General features: G+C 38.2%; 1 pseudogene across 1 annotated transcript; it reads left to right on the top strand.

The window, feature by feature from the left end:
• The first annotated feature begins 14,227 nt into the window (after nt 1-14,227).
• On the top strand, nt 14,228-19,400 carry LOC143568401 (AUGMIN subunit 7-like; annotated as a pseudogene). Its single transcript, XR_013141573.1, has 9 exons — nt 14,228-14,346; nt 14,438-14,511; nt 16,111-16,172; nt 16,435-16,526; nt 16,626-16,751; nt 17,518-17,608; nt 17,686-17,793; nt 18,303-18,400; nt 19,075-19,400. The product of XR_013141573.1 is annotated as an AUGMIN subunit 7-like (transcript).
• The last annotated feature ends 517 nt before the right edge of the window (nt 19,401-19,917 follow it).

Raw genomic sequence — 19,917 nt, 5'->3', positions numbered from 1 at the left:
TAAGCAGAGGGGCGGGACGGCGACAAAGGGGAAAAGGAGGCGGGACGGCGACAAGAAAGAGAAAGAGGCGGGACGGCGACAAGAGAGAGAAAGAAAGGGACGGCGACAAGATAGAGAAAGAGGCGGGACGACGACAAGAGAGAGAAAGAAAGGGACGGTTCGGCGGAAAAGAAATTATTATTATTAGTAAGTAATATAAAAAAAAATATATATATAATTTATTTAATGTTAAATTTACAAAGATTAATAATCAAATTTTAAATAAAAAGAATCGGATCAGAAAACGGGTACCTGGGTCGGGTCGGATTGGGCAGTTGTCACAGTCTCCCCTACTTTAAGAAATTTCGTCCCGAAATTTATCTCGAAGTAGGTTGCGCAGAGAAAAGGTGCGGGTACTTGATCTTCATCTGATCTTCCCTTTCCCAAGTGAACTCGGCTCCGCACTTGGACTGCCAACGAACTTTAACAATAGGGATGCGACTGCGCTTGGTTTGCTTTACCTCGCGATCCATAATCTCAACAGGCTTCTCAACGAAATGCATAGACTCATCAACTTGAACTTCATCAAGTGGTATGTGAAGGTTCTCGTCAGCTAAACATTTATTGAGATTGGATACATGGAAAGTTGGATGCACATTGCTGAGCGCGGGCGGCAGGTCCAGTTTGTAGGCAACTTTTCCCACCCTCGCAAGAATCTTGAATGGACCAACATAACGAGGTGCAAGCTTACCTTTCTTCCCAAAGCGGACAACACCCTTCCAGGGCGACACTTTGAGGAGAACAAGATCACCAACTAGAAATTCGAGAGGCTTCCGCCTGCGATCTGCGTAACTCTTCTGTCGGCTTCTGGCAGTCAGCAGATGATCACGGATCTTGGCGATTTTATCGGTTGTCTCTTGAACTAGTTCGGGTCCTGTGATTTGAACTTCACCCACTTCGTTCCAACAAATCGGTGAACGACACTTTCGACCGTAAAGTGCTTCAAATGGGGCCATACCGATACTGGAATGATAGCTGTTATTATAAGAGAACTCGATCAGAGGTAGGTGTGAATCCCAATTACCTCCAAAATCAAGAACACAAGATCGAAGCATATCCTCAAGGGTTTGGATGGTTCGCTCAGACTGTCCGTCAGTCTGAGGATGATATGCAGTACTCATGTCCAAACGAGTTCCTAACGCAGATTGGAGAGATTTCCAAAAGCGAGATATAAAACGGCCATCGCGATCGGATATGATGCTCAAAGGAGTACCATGACGGCAGACAATTTCCTTGACATATAGATGCGCAAGTTGTTCAACACGGTAGGTTTCACGAATGGGCAGAAAGTGGGCAGACTTGGTCAATCGATCCACTATTACCCAAATACTATCATGTTTGCTTGCGGTCAAGGGTAACTTGGTGATAAAGTCCATTGCTATACTTTCCCATTTTCACGTAGGAATTTCTGGTTGTTCGAGCAAACCAGATGGGCGTTGATGTTCAGCTTTTACCTTAGAACAAGTTAGGCATTTAGCTACGAACACAGCAATATCCTTTTTCATACCAGGCCACCAAAAGGAAAGGCGCAAATCTTTGTACATTTTGTCAGCACCAGGATGAACGGAATACCGGGTTTTGTGCGCTTCACTAAGTACGACAGAGCGAAGATTCTCATCATTGGGGATCCAGATGCGATTGAGATAACAGAGAATTCCATTCAGGTTAGGGACTAGATGTACTTCTGCACCACACGCTAACTCGGCGCGAAGGTTGCCTTTGCTGATCGATGCGCGCTGCGCGTCGCGAATGCTCGATTCAAGATCGTTTTGGATCGGCGCGAAGTGAAGCTGCAGGCGCGGCAAGATACAGTTAAGTTGGCTGGGTTTACGGCTGAGCGCATCGGCTACCACATTAGCCTTTCCAGGGTGATACCGGATCTCACAATCGTAATCGCTGATGAGTTCGTTCCATCGGCGTTGTCTCATGTTAAGTTCCTTTTGATCAAAAATGTGCTGAAGGCTTTTATGGTCGGTGTAGATGATGCACTTAGTCCCATAGAGGTAGTGTTTCCAGATTTTTAAGGCAAATACAACTGCACCAAGTTCGAGGTCGTGAGTCGTATAATTCTTTTCATGAATTTTAAGTTGCCTTGACGCGTAAGCGATAACCTTGCCTCGTTGCATAAGTACACAACCGAGACCTTGGTTGGAGGCATCACAATAAACGACAAAGTCGTCAGTACCCTCAGGTAACGCTAGAACAGGAGCTTTGCACAACAATTGCTTGAGCGTTTGAAAAGCTTCTTCTTGCTTAGAGCCCCAAACATACGGTTTGCCTTTGTGCGTTAAAGCTGTTAAAGGCAGGGCGATTTTTGAGAAATTCGCAATGAATCGCCGGTAGTAACCAGCTAAGCCCAAAAAGGAACGGATTTCGGTAGGAGTGGATGGTGTAATCCAGTTCTTGATTGCTTCAATTTTGGATGGGTCGACATGAATACCCATCTTGTTTACAACATGACCAAGAAACTGTACTTCATCCGACCAGAATTCACACTTGGAGAGTTTGGCATAGAGTTGTTCGGTTCGAAGCTTTTGCAACACCAACTGAAGATGTTGTTCATGCTCGGCCTTGGTTTTGGAATACACCAGGACGTCATCGATAAACACGATCACGAATCGGTCCAAGAAAGGTCTACACACCCGGTTCATTAGATCCATGAAAACAGCGGGTGCGTTGGTTAAACCGAAGGGCATGACCAAGAATTCAAAATGACCGTAGCGGGTTCGAAAAGCAGTCTTGGGAATATCTTCTTCGCGGATACGCAACTGGTGATAGCCAGAACGGAGATCAATTTTGGAGAAACAAGAGGCACCTTGGAGTTGGTCAAAGAGGTCGTCAATACGCGGTAAGGGATACCGGTTCTTAATGGTGAGCTTGTTCAGCTCGCGGTAATCGATACACATGCGAAACGAACCGTCTTTCTTTTTAACGAACAACACCGGAGCACCCCATGGCGAAGAGCTAGGGCGAATGAATCCTTTATCGGTCAACTCTTGAAGTTGACTTGCCAATTCTTGCATTTCAGCGGGTGCAAGACGATAAGGAGATTTGGCTACGGGGGAAGCACCAGGGACAAGATCAACACGAAACTCGACTTCCCGAGCGGGAGGTAAACCAGAAAGATCATCGGGAAAGACTTCAGGAAAGTCGCGCACGATGGGGATTTCAGAAAGTTTCTTCTTTCCTTCATCGGGTTTGACCACATTAGCTAAGAAAGCGACACATTTCTTCCGCAAAAGTCTTCGGGCTTCAGAGCATGACATAAGTTTAAGACCGTTAGAGGGTTTCTCGCCGTAGATATGAAGATTTTCGCCATTTTCCCGAGGAATGCGAATCAACTTCTTGGCGCAGATCACTTCGGCGCGATTTTGCGAGAGCCAGTCCATTCCAATAATCACATCAAAACTTCCAAGAGGCATGGGAATGAGGTCGATTAGAAAATCATGTTCATTAAGGTTAAGCGTGCAATCTTTGATCACGGAGTTTATTAAAATAGTTTCACCATTAGCCAATTCAACTGAAAAGTTTTCGTTTAAGTTTACTCGCGGTCGCGCGAGTTTTTGCTCAAATGCGCGAGAAATAAAACTTCTATCGGCGCCAGTATCAAAAAGTATAGATGCATATTGTCCGTTAAGTAAAAATGTACCATTAACCACGTCATTATTCGCTTGCGCTTGGTGCGCGGTTATATTAAAAGCTCGGCCTCGCGTCACTTGGTTTGAAATTTGGTTAACCGGATTAGCTTGCGTAATTTGTACTTGCAGTCTTGGGCACGCGTTCCGGAAATGACTGGGGTCACCGCAGTTATAGCACGACCTGGGTCGTGGGTTAGGGTATGTTGGTTGTGGGTTTAGCGGGTAAGTTGGTGGTGTTTGCGCGATTGGGTTGGCGGGAAGGACTCTACAGTTCTCAGCAGTGTGACCAGTACGGCCACATCGGTTACATTGTCGGCACGGGACTTGAGTTGGATGGTGAAGTCTACAGGTTGGGCAAAAAGGTTGGTTTCCTGTGTAAGGTTTCTTAGTTGACGGGGTAGGGAGTGCGGGATTGGTTAAGGCATAGTTATGGACTACAGGGGGTGTTGGGTAAGTTGACAGTGGGTTAGGAGCGTGTACTGGAGGTTGGTAGGCGGGTTGCTGGACAACGAGCGGGTTGGTAAGCGCGTAGGTTTGATGATTGGGTCTGCGCTTACGCTTGAGGTTGTTACGGTTTGAGGGTTCTGGCTTGGTTTCTATTGGTTCTGGGACAGTCTTGGTGAGTTTGGTCTTCTCTGCTCCCCGCAGGAACAGGGTTCCTGCCCTGACATGGTTGTCGCTGAGCACAGCGGCCAACTCGATGGCGTCAGAGAGGGTTGCTGGGTTCCTGGCCCATACAGAATCTTGAATTTCCATGGGGAGACCCCCAAGAAACTTCTCGATGGCTCGGCGGGAAGGGGTAACTAGGTGTGGGACAAGCAAACTAAGTTCGTGGAAGCGCGTCGCGTACTCGCGCGCTTCGCCACTGTACTGCTTCAAGTTCCAAAATTCCTCCTCAACGCTTTATTTCGTTGGGAGGGCAGAATTCTCTAGTCAAAAGTTCCTTGAATTCCTCCCAGAGCATGCTAGAAGCAGTCTCTGCGCCACGCGCATGAGCTACTCCATTCCACCAAGTAAGCGCCCTTGATTCTAGGACACTTGAGGCGTATAAGGTTCGTCGGTCTGGAGGGCATTGGGTATGGAGGAAGGTGTTCTCAATTTTCTCGAGCCATTGGAGCATTATGGTGGCTCCTTCAAGCCCTGTGAATTTCGGAGGGTTACCCGCATTAAAGGATTTAATATTGTATCCGGAGGGTTTGGTATTATTTTGGTTCAAGGCTTGGGCTATCGCGGCGGCCATTTCCTGGGAACGTTGCTGCCTACGTCTGCGCGCTGCTTCTCTCCTCTGAAATCGGCGAGATAGCGGAGGCATTCTATAAAAGTTTTAATTTTTGTTAATATCTTGGTATGGGAAATCGTTTTAGCGCAAAGTATATCGTCGTAAAGCTTGTTTCGCGGAGTTAAATGCTATCAAATTTTGAAGTAAAATATGAACTTAAATGCAAACTTAACACAGGTAAAGAATTCGAATTGAAAATCGACAATTCATGTATTACCATGACTTTTCGAATTCTCAATTTAAAATATCGAGTAAATGAGCATTGAAGGTTGACAATTCATGTATCACCATGACTTTTCAAATCTTCAATTTAAAATATCGAGTAAATGAATATTGGAGATTGACAATTCATGTATCACCATGACTTTTCAAATCTTCAATTTAAAACATAAAGTTAATGGTAATTGAAAATCAACTATTCATGTACCACCATGACTTCTCGGATTTTCAATCCCCACAACAAACGAATATGTAAGTAAAGAAACGAATTGAAATTTATCAATAAAAATCGAAAGATCGCGAAATAAACATGAAATCATGTGCTGCGTAAGCGCAGGCATACTTTATAAATATCGAGTAATTAACAATTAGCGCGCAAACATGAGATATTTCTCATGCGCGAGAAGGGACTCTTAGGTATTCTAGGTCGTTACGTCTAACCACCTATCCTAAAGTCACGGAGCTCTGATACCAATCTGTAACACCCCGACCGATGGCGGATTATACATCGGGGCGCCACGTATTGTTTCATTACTCGCGACACTATTTGGGTGTCAATATTTAATAAATACATTTCATTGCGCACGCGCAGAACATGACATAAAGTAACATAATTCATATCATAACTTAAAATATTCAAATAACATAATTTGTCTTGTTACATTTTAATCTAGGTCCAAAGAAAAAGAAAACATCCTACGTGTCCTTGAGATTCCCAAAAGCAGCTACAGCAAACCTGAACATGTGTTAAAATAAAACGTCAACACTTGCGTGTCGGTGAGAAATCAAGTTTAATAGATATAAATAGATAATAATAAACACTGCGCGCAACATTTGCTTAACTGGGGTTTAACATAGGGTGTAATCAGATTGTGATCAAGCCTTAGATCATAGCTCATAGTTCAATCCGTGCTCCCAATTGAGCACAAAAACGATAAATAATACGTGCATGTGTAAGAAAACAAGAAAACCGTAAACGATAGGTCTCCCGTGTTCATCTAATGGATCCATGAAAACTTCGGAATAGGCCTTCAAAGTGGTTAATGAGTCACACATACAAATAAACAGCCAAGTAAACGTCCATAACACATGGGGTTTTGCGCACATAAAGTTCATAAACAAGTTTAAGACTCAAGTTGTACGAACACATGAACATCCCAAAACGTTAAAAATAAAAGGGGATTAAGTACGAGATTACTCACCTGTAAAAAGGTGTGCTGAAAGATAATGCAAGAACCAACTTTTAACAAGCACAAGTTAACCTATAAATAAAAGGTTTATTGGTTTAACGATTGGTTTTTATGTCTTGAATATATGCAGTAAGTATAGATTTTTGTTAGTTAAACAAATTAAAATATATAAATTTATATTTACCGAGATTCCGGGCAGAACAGAAGGGAAGACGGAGGCAAAGAGGGGCGCTGAGGATCTTCGGCAGAGAGTAAAGGGAGAAGGATTTAGGGAGAGTTTAAGTGTAGTGTGTGTAGTGTCAAAAGAAAATAGTTTAATTTATAGGAAAACCCTAGGGAACACAATCCATTAAAAAGAGGAAAAGATCTTATCAAATCAAGCAAAAGATATTAAAAAGTACAAGAAGCCAAAAGCAAAAGATATTAAAAGATATGCCGGCAGCTGCAGGGGATGGGGAAAAGCTGACAGATTAAAGGTCAAAGCATGGGAGGCGTCAGGTAAAACACTGATCAAGACATGCAAAAGAAGATTTCAAAAGATGATGTCAGTCACTTTTTCTGTCAACCAATAGGATTGGTGCGCATGCTGCGCCGAAAGTGGCTTTTCGGACAGATGTCGGAGCTGACATACAGAGCTCAAACAAAAGATAAGATATCAAAAGATACAGGCTGGCATAAACTGAAGAAAAGACTTAGGTCTAGCGCGAGAAGATTCGAGCGCTACGCGCGAGGGCGAAGGCAGACAGAGAACAATTCTTGACGCGCCGCGGGAAGAACTATAATCCTTAGCGCGCCGCGGGAAGAACTATAATCCTTAGCGCGTCGCGGGAAGAACTACCGTTCTTAGCGCGCTGCGAGAAGAACTACAATTCTTAGCGCGCTGCGAGAACAGTTCGCCTCGCGTATCGCAGGAACAACTGGTCTTCACGCAGGCTTCCTTGTAAGGAGTCTGGCGCGTGGAGCTGCGCAGACATCCTTAGGCGGGAAGGGCCAAAGGACAAGCAAAGAGAAGGGAAAAAGGGTTTCAAGCTTAAGGGTTAAGCAGAGGGGCGGGACGGCGACAAAGGGGAAAAGGAGGCGGGACGGCGACAAGAAAGAGAAAGAGGCGGGACGGCGACAAGAGAGAGAAAGAAAGGGACGGCGACAAGAAAGAGAAAGAGGCGGGACGGCGACAAGAGAGAGAAAGAAAGGGACGGGTCGGCGGAAAAGAAATTATTATTATTAGTAAGTAATATAAAAAAATATATATATAATTTATTTAATGTTAAATTTACAAAGATTAATAATCAAATTTTAAATAAAAAGAATCGGATCAGAAAACGGGTACCTGGGTCGGGTCGGATTGGGCAGTTGTCACAGTATTGGCGGAAAACGAAAGGTATATTCGGTTATGTTCGGTTTTGGGAAATGTGGACAGATTGTTGATGCTTTAGAGTTAGGTCATGAAATTTTACAGAGGTGTTAAAGACATGAAAAGATGAGTTCTGTGAATTTTTGGTAATTTTTGGATAAATGATGAATATTTGGTGAATTTAATGCTCGGTTTTGGCCAAAAATGGTGAAAAATAGTTAAATATCATGAAAAATTCTGGAAAATTTCAGATAAGCTTTTCATATCATGTATAAGTCACACACAAAATTTGAGGTCCGTTGGAGAAGTCTAAGTAGGCTTTTCGGTTAAACGACTTCTAGGGATTTCTAGCTCGGTTTTGGAAAAAGGGCATGTAAAAGAAGATTTTGGTTCTGAAAAAATTACAGGGGACTATGTGGATGGCAGGGGACATCCAGGAAAAATTTGGGATTTTTCTAAGGTCGTTTGGTATTTACGACATATTTAGTGTTTAAATGGTGTTTAAAAATAGATAAATAAATTTTAAATATAAGAATTAATTCTGGAAATATTTTTATAAAATTCCCCACTATTAAAAATTGATTTGTGCAAAATTTCAAGATCCGAGAGTAAACGGATAATTAATCGTGCTGATTATCAAACTTTTAAAGTTAAAACGCGTAAACCGGTGAAGTTCGCTTAAGCGAGCTGACTGGTGTATAAAAACCTTAAAAATGGACTATTTTCATATAATTGAGTTAAACAAGTAAAAATGAATCATCCGAAAATAAGTCGGATGATTTGGGTATTTGTAACCGATTTTAACGGTTTCTGGTACGCCAAAGACGGAAACGAGTCCCGCGGCCAATCGGGACGTCTAAACCGAGCTATAATTTCAAATTTTGAATTAAATTATCAGACAACCACTATATTCGGGTCGTGTGTGACCAAACTCATTTTTTAAAACATAAAACGGATATTCGTGCTAGGCACGCAAAACGAGAAAACGACTAATAGAAATTGTGACCATGAAACTCTAAACGACATCACAATCTGAGTCCGGAGAAGTATTTCTGGGTTAACATTGCCCCCGGAACAGGTACAGTACTGGGTTAACAGTGTCCCCAGATGTACAGATTGATAAGGTTAAAGATTATATAAACAATAATTGTATAATAACGATCGTAGGGATCATATTACAGATTTGACGTGTTAATTGATAATGATTGTCGTTACCTGCTTGCAAGTGCTAAGGTGAGTTTCACGGGCCCCTTTTTACTGAAATGTTTTAAATATTTTCCCGGGGCGGAAAGCATGTTTCTATCAAAATGTTTAAGTACATGCTGATCGCATGGAAATGAATGTATTTATATAATGTTTATTGTACGGTAATGTATTAAAATGGTAATTGTCTGAGTTGTTAATATTGTAAGGTCCCGCAACAGTGTTCTGGGTTAACAGTGTCCCCAGAGGTTATTGGAAGTGTTCTGGGTTAACAGTGTCCCCAGATTAACAGTGTCCCCAGAGGTTATTGGAAGTGTTCTGGGTTAACAGTGTCCCCAGAGGTTATTAAAGGTGTTTATGGGTTAACAGTGTCCCCAGATAATATTATATTATGATATGGATTTATCATGGTTTACTAAAATTGTGAAACTCACCAACTATTCGTAGTTGACCCGTTTTCTCACATGCTTTTCAGGTACAACTAAGATAAAGTGATTGATTACGTGCTAAGTGCTTGATGTGTGTAAGGTTTGCGTGCTGGACGTTAGGATACATTATAACAGATAGAATTATGAACCGTATTGTATGATGTGTGTACCACCTAGACGGTAATGAAAGACGAGATAATGTAATTTTGAAGTATATTAATGCATTCGGTTTTCTTTATAAACAATGTGGTTGATATCAGAGGTGTCTGTCGCATCCCGTTTACATTTCCGCTGCGGTTACGGGGTGTTACAGTGACTACGTCATTAAAGTGGCAAAGTGGCATAACGTTAAACGTTATTAAAGTGGCAAAGTGGCATATCGTTAAACGTTATTAAAGTGGCAAAGTGGCATAACGTTATACGCTATTAAAGTGGCAAAGTGGTAAGGTGGTAGGTGTAAATAAGAGGCTAAGTGGTAAGGTAAGCAGGTTAGATAGTGGACTACGTGTCTTTGGATACGTATATGATGCATGTAGTGGTTGTATGATAAGTTGCTTGATTAACTAGAACTCACTCAGCGTAGCTGACTTTTAGTATGCACGCAGGTGAGTAGGAGGAAGCATCTCGCTTGAGGAGACACGTGGCACTGAATAAGAGGCTGGCATCGGAAGACTCAAGATGTTTAAGTTTAATGTTTCGTTTATTTTGAAAGGCAAAATGATGTTTTAAGACAAGACGTGTTTTGATATGAAATGTTTTAAGAAAGTTTTTATATTCCGCGAAAGTTTTAATGAACTCTGATTTGTAAGAACTGTGTTTATGAGTAAATCCGACGCGAAAGTAGGGCTACCAGGTTCGGGGCCTTACAAGTTGGTATCAGAGCATAAGTTCGAGAGATTTAAGCATCCTACATGCTTAGACTCGAACAGAGAATGGGATTTAAAATGAGAAAGAAATAAGATGCCAGTTCAAGATAGCCATGTGTCACTCAAGCAAGCTCAGTAAAGGTAAAGTGTATGGTAAATGGTGCATGTTAATGTTGGCTTATTTGCTAAATGAAGAATGAGTGCAGGTTAGGGATAAGATTAATTGATCTTAACTGATTAACTGTTTAAGAGTATAAACAAGCACAAGTGAAATCATGAAGGGAAGTATGTAGAACCTGAGGAGTAACGCAAATAGTTAATTACACTTGATCAACGTCATTAACTACTTACCTTACGAATCATGTACTAAATAATTCCTAGAGTGATAACATTTGTGTTTCCTTAGAGATAAGATAGATGACTGTTACAAAAGAGGCGGACACGAGAAGAATCTGAGGCAGAGCGATATACGAAAACAACATGACTCCAACTGCAAAAAGTAATGAAGAAGTCACGCTTGGAGCTTGTAGTCAGATATGCTAAGAGAGTTGCCAAATTGTCACAAAAGCATCAAAGGAAGCCCTTGGAAAGACGAGACGAGACTTGAGACATCGAGAGCCTCATGGACAAGCTACCTTAAATAGCTAAAACACATGACCACCATTCGATGGCTGCAAAGTCGGGAGTAAGAGGGATAACCCAGAAAGCAAAGGCGATTCAATAAAGTGTGTAAATATAAGAAGTTTTCCTTTTATAGGGAATAAGTTAGGTTTCGGGGACGAAACCTCTTTAAGGAGGGAAGACTTGTAACATCCCGAAATTTCCAAAATAATATTGTATTACTTAATAATAGAGGGAAAGTTTACTCGGGTTATCGGGAAATAAATAAATAGAGTAGGAGTTGGTATGGGTCGGGCTAGTGTTGGGTAATGGATATGGGTTATGGACTTGGGTTATGAAAGAAGGAAGGAGAGTCCATGGGCTTAAGCCCATGATCCCTAAATATAAATACCATTAATCACCATTTAATCCTCATTCTCACATATTCCGTACACCACCAAAACACACACAACACCATCTTATAACCCGAACCAAGATCCGAAGGCGAAAACCCGAGCTTGTTGGTACTGGAACGTCGTGACGGACCAAAACAACATCAAGGCTTAACCGGGTTCGTAGTTCGACTCGTTCAAGGTACGTTTATAGTTAGAAATCGTTCGTATAGGTTCGGTTTGATTTGGGAAATCATAGATCTGTGTTAGTTTGTTATAAACGAACCTAAAACAACAATAATTACTGGAATTGATTAGCATTTGATAGGTTAATTGTTAACCTAAAGGAACCCGTAACCTATATGCCTAAATCGCACCCCTTAAACATCGATGTTAGGCTGATTGGATGATTGGGGTTTGTAGGCGCTGGTCAGACGATTACGTGGATACCTAAATCGAGTTATTTGGTTAAGAAACGAAGATGATTAAGGACGAACAGTAGCTGCAGCCGACAACTTCGCCTGCAAGCTAAGTTCGCCTGATGAACTTCGCCTGCAAGCAAAGTTCGCCTGATGAACTTCGCTTGCAAGCTAAGTTCGCCTGATGACAACTTCGCCTAAAAGCTAAGTTCGCCTGATGACAACTTCGCCTAAAAGCTAAGTTCGCCTAAGGGTTAACTTCGCCTAAAGCTAAGTTCGCTTAAGGGTTAACTTCGCCTAAAGCTAAGTTCGCCTAAGGTTTAACTTCGCCTAAAGTCGAGTTCGATTAGAAAATAAATTATGAACGATAAGTTAAAGTAAGCTAATACTAGGCCACCAGATTAGATCAGGCGAGTATTGATACGTGTAACTTATACAGTCAGCCGAGCTCAGTTAAAGAAGGGATTTACAACTATCGGAGGAAGAGGCAGAGTTCAGGTGAGTTTCTAGCCCCGTTTCCTTGTTATGTTTTCGGGGCTGTGTGCATACTCGATGTGAAGTATGAATACACTTACCTTAAGTGGTAAGTGTATGCTATAGATGTTATACGAGGTAGCTATTATATAATACTTGTTGGTGCGTGAACGATCTTCGGATATTGCACGCATCGCCAAGGACAGTGATTGCCAAGTGGTTATTAGTGTGTATGTATGCTATGATGTGACTTGCTTATTATGTAAATGATATGAAGCATGTTGTAGATAAGTAGAGGTAGAGCGTGTTAGAAGTGGCAAGGGTGTAGTAAGAGTGATAGTGGCATGACGATAGTACGTGGTAGGGTAAGCCTATACGTGACTACGTCATTAAAGTGGCAAAGTGGCATAACGTTAAACGTTATTAAAGTGGCAAAGTGGCATAACGTTATACGTTATTAAAGTGGCAAAGTGGTAAGGTGGTAGGTGTAAATAAGAGGCTAAGTGGTAAGGTAAGCAGGTTAGATAGTAGACTACGTGTCTTTGGATACGTATATGATGCATGTAGTGGTTGTATGATAAGTTGCTTGATTAACTAGAACTCACTCAGCGTAGCTGACTTTTAGTATGCACGCAGGTGAGTAGGAAGAGGCATCTCGCTTGAGGAGACACGTGGCACTGAATAAGAGGCTGGCATCGGAAGACTCAAGATGTTTAAGTTTAATGTTTCGTTTATTTTGAAAGGCAAAATGATGTTTTAAGACAAGACGTGTTTTGATATGAAATGTTTTAAGAAAGTTTTTATATTCCGCGAAAGTTTTAATGAATTCTGATTTGTAAGAATTGTGTTTATGAGTAAATCCGACGCGAAAGTAGGGCTACCGGGTTCGGGGCCTTACACTCGAATCAGTTGCAAATCGAACTCCCAAATCCCATTTTCATCCCCGTCGTTCTTTCCTTCGTCTTCCACAAACCGTACACGAAAAAACGAGGATTATGATTAATCTCTGGTGGTTTCGATCATCACCTTTGGTAGATAAACGGAACAAACAATTATGTAACCATTTAAGGACAAAATTGCCCTTCACGTGAGGTGCATGATGATGAGTTTAAAAACCAAAGTTAACGGGGCTAGTATGATCGGGCTTAATTGCGAGTGAAAACAAAACTATCAGACGAAAACCGTAAATTTGAAACTGTTGAACTACAACCACATATTTGGTCAAACCATAATGACAAAAACTGCAGTTCTCTTTTAAATTAAAATAGAAACAAACGATCGTTACACCCCTCAGTTAACGTAAAAAAACTAATCGCTAGGGTGTTCAGATTTTAATTTGCGTTCGAAACATTCAAAATTTGATTTGATTCGAATTCTGTTTTTAAAAAATTCGATTTCGATTCGTGTTCGAGTATATATATATATAATTATTTTTAATTTGTGTTAAATCCACAAATAATAAATGGGCATTACAAATTATTTAAACCCAATTGGCCGTATTATTGTTTCTTAGCCATACTATTATGGGTGTTATTGACTTATCGTTTTGAATATTTTGAATTTTATACTATTTGTATTTCAGTTTTGAATTTATTATCATGTGGTATTCTAACTACTTTAAATATATATGTTTGTATTGCAATTACAATTATGGTTTTCGAAGTTTTTGGCATAGGCAAACTTGAACCAGATCGAATTTATTTGAATTTGAGTTTCAAATACGAATTCTAATCGAATTTCGAATAGGACATAAAATACGAATACGAATCGAATAGTTCTACTTTTAATCGAATACGACTACTGCAAAAAAAATTATTCGGATTATTCAATTCGATGAACAGCCCTATTAACCGCGCTAGTAAAATAGACAAAAATGGTACGAATCATAAAACGTCAAGGAGTCTCGAACTCTCGATGCATAACTAACCCATCCTCGATGGCGAAAATAGCACTTTACTACTAGTCTTATTATTACTTAAATCACTAAATTGAATATTTCGTTTTGAACAGTTGAATTACACTACTCATTTCAAATAAAAATCAAAACCAAAACCAAAACCCTAAATCTAATCAATCGATCCAGTGAACAACAATAATAATTATTATTATTATTATCATTACAGCATCAAATGGAAGAGATACAGAGGAAATTAACGCTATTATCATAACCTAGAGCCAACGCACCATCTCAATCTCTCTTATTCGCCGGCATGGAGCGTTATTCGCTTCTCGAGTGGCTGTTTTTCAAGTAATATTAATAATGATATGTTAATTAGTCATGGATTCATGTAATTGTGTTGTGTATCTTACTTGTTGACTGATTAATTGATTGATTGCAGGTTGTTAGGTGATAAATCTCCGTTTTCACAACAGAATTTGCAAGGAGATGAGGAAGAAACCTCAAGGATACAATGTACTAATTGTTATGTATGTATGTATTATTATTATTATTATTATTATTATTTGTTTTGTTTTGCTTAGATCTATAATTTAAGTTAATAATTATGTTAGAAATTACTTAAAATTATTATCATTATTGTTATTATTATTGTTTGATTTGTTTAGTTTAGATCTTCAATCTAAAGTTAATAACGTGCTAGAAATTACTTAAAATTATTATTATTATTATTATTATTATTATTATTATTATTATTATTTGTTTTGTTTTGCTTAGATCTATAATTTAAGTTAATAATTATGTTAGAAATTACTTAAAATTATTATCATTATTGTTATTATTATTGTTTGATTTGTTTAGTTTAGATCTTCAATCTAAAGTTAATAACGTGCTAGAAATTACTTAAAATTATTATTATTATTATTATTATTATTATTATTATTAGTATTAATAATGTCTTTTTAAAATCAGATTTAGGTGTGTAAACAAGCTCTAGCTCGTTGATCATTTGTTGTTATTATTATTATTATTATTATTAGCACTAATAATGTCTTTTTAAAATCAGATTTAGGTGTGTAAACGAGCTGAGGCGTGCGCGAGCTCGGCTTGTTTTGACTTACGAGAGCTCGAGCGAGAGCGAAAGCGAGAGCTCGTTGATCATTTTATATCATTGTTATTATTATTAGTATTATTATTTAATGTATCTTAAGAATCAGATTTAGGTTTGTAAGCGAGCCGATCTGAGCCGAGCTTGGCTCGTTTTGACTTATGAGAGATCAAGCTCAGCTTGTTGATCATTTGTTGTTGTTGTTGTTGTTGTTGTTGTTGTTGTTATTACTTGTTTAGTTTAGATCTTCAGTTTAAGTTGATGATAAGTTAGAAATAACTCAAAATTTTTATTATTAGTATTAGTATTAATGTCTATTACTAATCAGATTTAGGTGTGTAAACGAGCTGATCCGAGCCCGGGCTCTTCTTGTTTTGACTTACGAGAACTTGAGCTCGAGCTAGAGTTGTTTCGAGTTCATTTCTAGAGCTCAAGCTCGGCTTGTGAGTTGTTTTTTTAAGCTCGGCTCACTTATGAATTAATTTATAATATTTTTAGTTAGTTTTATATATTTCGAGAAAAACCTTAAATGAGCCTAAGCTCGGCTCGAGCCCGTCTTGTACTTAAATGAGCCTAAGCTCGGATCTACGGGCCTAAACGAGCTTCCCATACATCACTTGAGCTCAGGCTCGATAACTAAACGAACTTTAATTAATGCCCGGGCTCGGCTCAAGCTCGAAAAAGCTCGGTTTGTTTTGAGATTTTTATCTATCTGAGCTCGAGTAGCTTGCGAGCAGCTCGGCTCGTTTACACCCTAGATTGTATGTCGTAATTGGCTGCAAAATAGATATATCTGAATAATATACAATAACTAGTAATGAACTATTTATTGATACAAATTTCTATGGTTATATTATATCATATATACGGAACAATTAGTGTCAAGTTTTAGTTTTTATAATTTGTCCAATCAGACTTTTGAAAGTCAAAGTGAATATACAATAGGATGCTAATATTGTTTCTGTTTATTTGACATTTTTGACATATAACAAGTTTTCTGTTTACAGATTTGGCAGAGATTGCAAAGTTTCTTGGCATAACCACCAGCGTAGACACGGAAGCTATTCAAGTGAGTTTGATTCTCATCATTGTTTCTAGCAGAATGCCATCTCTTTGATGATTTTGGTACTTCATAGCGTGATTGATGTTATTTTACTATTTTAGTATATTAATATTCATATAAATGTTGCATATGTTTGTTAATCTTGATTGTAAATGTCTTAGTAATTAAATCTACGAAGAAAAGATTTATTTCCAAATTGACCCAATTGACCTGTTAAATATAAAACATAACCCGAGTTGACCTGATTTTAAGTAATGATTGGTTGCAGGGACGAGGAAGTTATGAAGAACGTACCGAGATGCTTCGTTTGGTTGTAGATCTTGTGGAAGCTAGCATTTATGCTGATAATCCAGAGTAGAGGTTCATATCATGTTTCTATGTGATTTTCTTTTACATTGTTTCAATATTTTAATTTACAAGTCAAATATACATAATCTATATTTGTGTGTCTTGTGATAGTGTTGATGAACAGGTTGCAAAGGATATACAGTTGATAGATTCTATTGCTGGAAAACAAGCTCAAATATTCTCTGAAGAGTGTAAACTGTTTCCTGCTGATGTGCAAATTCAGTAAATATATCCATTGTAAGATTGTTTATATTTATTATTTTTATGTTTTCCACTTTGTCTTTGAGTTATTATTAGCAATGGTATGCTTAAAAAGGTTAATTATTTCTTTCTTTTGTATATATGATCAGGATATAAATATTAGTTTTTAACTTCTTATATCAGTTTTGCATATTATATACACATACAGTTGGATAATTGTTGTGTCTAGTTAACAGTCTGTAAATGAACCGAATGTTCAGTGAACCATTCGACAGAAAGTTTGGTTATTAAATAAACGAACAAACATGAACAAAAAATTATATTTGTTTAGTTAAAACGGTTAACGAACTAACATGAACACACGTCTCATTCGTTCGTTTAAATTTGTTTATGTTCATTTATGTTTGTTAGTATATGTTTGTTTAAGTTTGCTCGTTAATATAATCATTTTAATCATGTTCAGGTGTGTTTGTTCGTCTGCATTTATGAACCGTTGGTTTATATTGTTAACAAACCAACATAAACGAACATGATTTGTTTATTGTTCATGGATTCTTTGTTCGGTTAAAGGTAAACAAGCGAACATGTTTCTTTCTGTTCATTTACAGGCCCACTAGTTAGTAAATAGTTACTAGAGTGATCAAACAATTTTTCTGCAAAAGAAAATTAAAAATGTCAATAATTTACAATGTTCCATTAATAGGTCAAGAATCTTTCAATTTTTGTCATAACTGAAGGGTATTTTAGACATTTGACTACCAAGAATCTTTCAATTTTTGTCATAACTGAAGGGTTTTTACAGGCCCGACATATCAGATTTGGAGAAACAACTCGCGAGTCAATCTGGTCGATTATCGAGTCTGCAAGAGATGGTTGATGATTTAGCATCAAAGGTTAATCCCATAAACATCACTGTTATATTATATCTTATAATAGCATTTCCATATTATTTATTTGTTTTTAAATACAGCATTCATATAATCCTGATGAGGATTATGCTGAGGTGGACATGAAGCTGCGTGCACATCTCGAGTCTTTCTTAGAAACCACAAGATCCTTCAATACAATATACACCAAGGTTTGGTTGTTTATTTAATCATCTTTAATAATCTCCCAGTTATAATAAGAGGAAACAGTTTAGCCCCGTTTACTATAAACAGGTCGATCCAGATCAAACAAATATGCTATCTAAAGTGGAAACATGTCAACTGGTCAAACGAATTGAAAGTCACCCGCAGTGCATTTTTTTATTCGTAAAATCTTTAAGGGTGTGCATGAAACCAAAAAAACATAACCCAATAAAAAACCGGCTGTTCGTTTTATGATTTATCAAAAGGCGTAGCCAAAAGATTTAGGTCCACATGTGTAATAATCAATTAACTATAAATTATCATAAAAATTTAGACCCAAAAGTAAATCATTTCTCGAAAACCTAAAAACCGGATTAGGCCCGAATGGTTTTCAAAAAACATGAAAACCGAATTTTGGTTTTAGCCAAAAAACCTACCTATGAAGAAATTAAATATTCTGACAAAAAGTCTTTCGGGTCAACCCAACCCATACTAAAAATTAAATTCTCTTTTATAGGAAATCCGTCCATGGACACATATGATGGAGTACCTCTACTGCATGGATTTGGGCCTGCTGCACATCGCTTATTAGAGACATACAAGAATCTCAAAAAAGTAAGTTTGTGTCAAATCCTTTTGTGTGCAATTTTCATATCATATCTTTTTTAGTAACTATTTTTGGGTGATTAATAGTTTGCGAGACACTTCATAAATGCTTTCTCTTTTCGTCTTTTTGAGTGCTTAGAATATAGATGTGGCAAAATGGGAGGGTTGGGTTGACCCGAAACACATTTGGTCTCAATCTTTTTGAAGTCTTAAAAATAAGTAGTGCGTAAAATATCTTTACAAAACTTATGTTATGATTTTGAAATAAAATGACATATCTTAGGTCTTTTGCATTAAAAAAAAAACTTTGGGTAAATCGGATTGGCAAAACGGATCCCGTGGATGGACCGGAATTATTTTTTGTTTTCAGCTAATTTTTTTTAACTTTTTTTCATTACAAAATCTCATTTACTTCAAACCTATATAGTTTGAGGATTCGTATATTGTTAACGATAAAGTTGTTTCATAATTTGTGCGTGTATGACGTCATCTAGTTTTTTAAATCGACCTGACGAGTGGACATGTAAGGCAGTCGGTTCGATAACATCGACTTTAACTGACTTTCTAACCATCTTGTTTTTAGCGGTCTTTCTTGACTCACCTGTTTGACCCGTTAGAGATAAAATATAACTTGAATTGATGGGAAAGTATTGATAATTTAAGCTTGATTTTTATAATGGCAGTTTTTAGGGAACTTGAAAAACCTACGTGACTCGTATGCTGCGGTGGCCGTTGGATCATCTGAAACAATTTCGGGTCAACCATCATCTGTGTCGAGAATAATATCCGAGTGTGAAACGGCTTATACTTTTATAAACCGCGACCTCGGGATCCTTTCGGCCTCTATAGCTCGCGATGAAGCCAAGAAATCAGGGATATTTGACCAAAACAATGTGTAGAAGCAAAAGTCAAAGTCAAACCTTTCTTAATTCAATTCTTGTTCATTCACTAACAATGTTGTTGCAAATATGATGCTAAAAAGATTAACCTACAAACATACATTTGATTCGTTGTGTTTCGGGTTTTGTACATTTTCTTTAAGAAATGCTCAGCTATGGTTATATATTTGTCTTTGGAGTTGTGGATGTTATAGTCGAATAACTTTACTTCTTTCCATACTAAATAGAAAACAAAGTTACGTTTAGACGCTCGACGCTTGGAATCGGTTAAATCTACTTCAAAGTGAGTGATTAAAGAATGTGATCTACAATGAATAAATTGTTGTTTTGGCCCATGTGGTTTACGATCTATTTATAAAAGATGAATAAAAGAAAAGGAAAAGGTGAAGAAAATTTTATTTGAATTGTAAGTTTTCATACATTTTTATAAACATTAGAAAAGTTATTTTGGCTCGTGTGGTTTACGTTCATTTATAAAAGATGAATAAAAGAAAAAAAAAGTAAAGAAAACTTATCATTTATATTTTGAGTAAACTGCGGTTTTCCTCCCTATGGTTTGTCAAAATTTGCGGTTAGTCAAATAGTTTTAAATTTGCGATTTCCGTCCTTGTGGTTTCACTTCACTTA

This window comes from Bidens hawaiensis, unplaced genomic scaffold (genome assembly GCF_021521415.1).
Source record: "Bidens hawaiensis isolate Kalapana, Puna unplaced genomic scaffold, B.hawaiensis_p1.1 tig00023985_1, whole genome shotgun sequence".
Taxonomy (NCBI): Eukaryota; Viridiplantae; Streptophyta; class Magnoliopsida; order Asterales; family Asteraceae; genus Bidens; species Bidens hawaiensis.
This window is presented reverse-complemented; position numbering and strand designations above follow the sequence as displayed.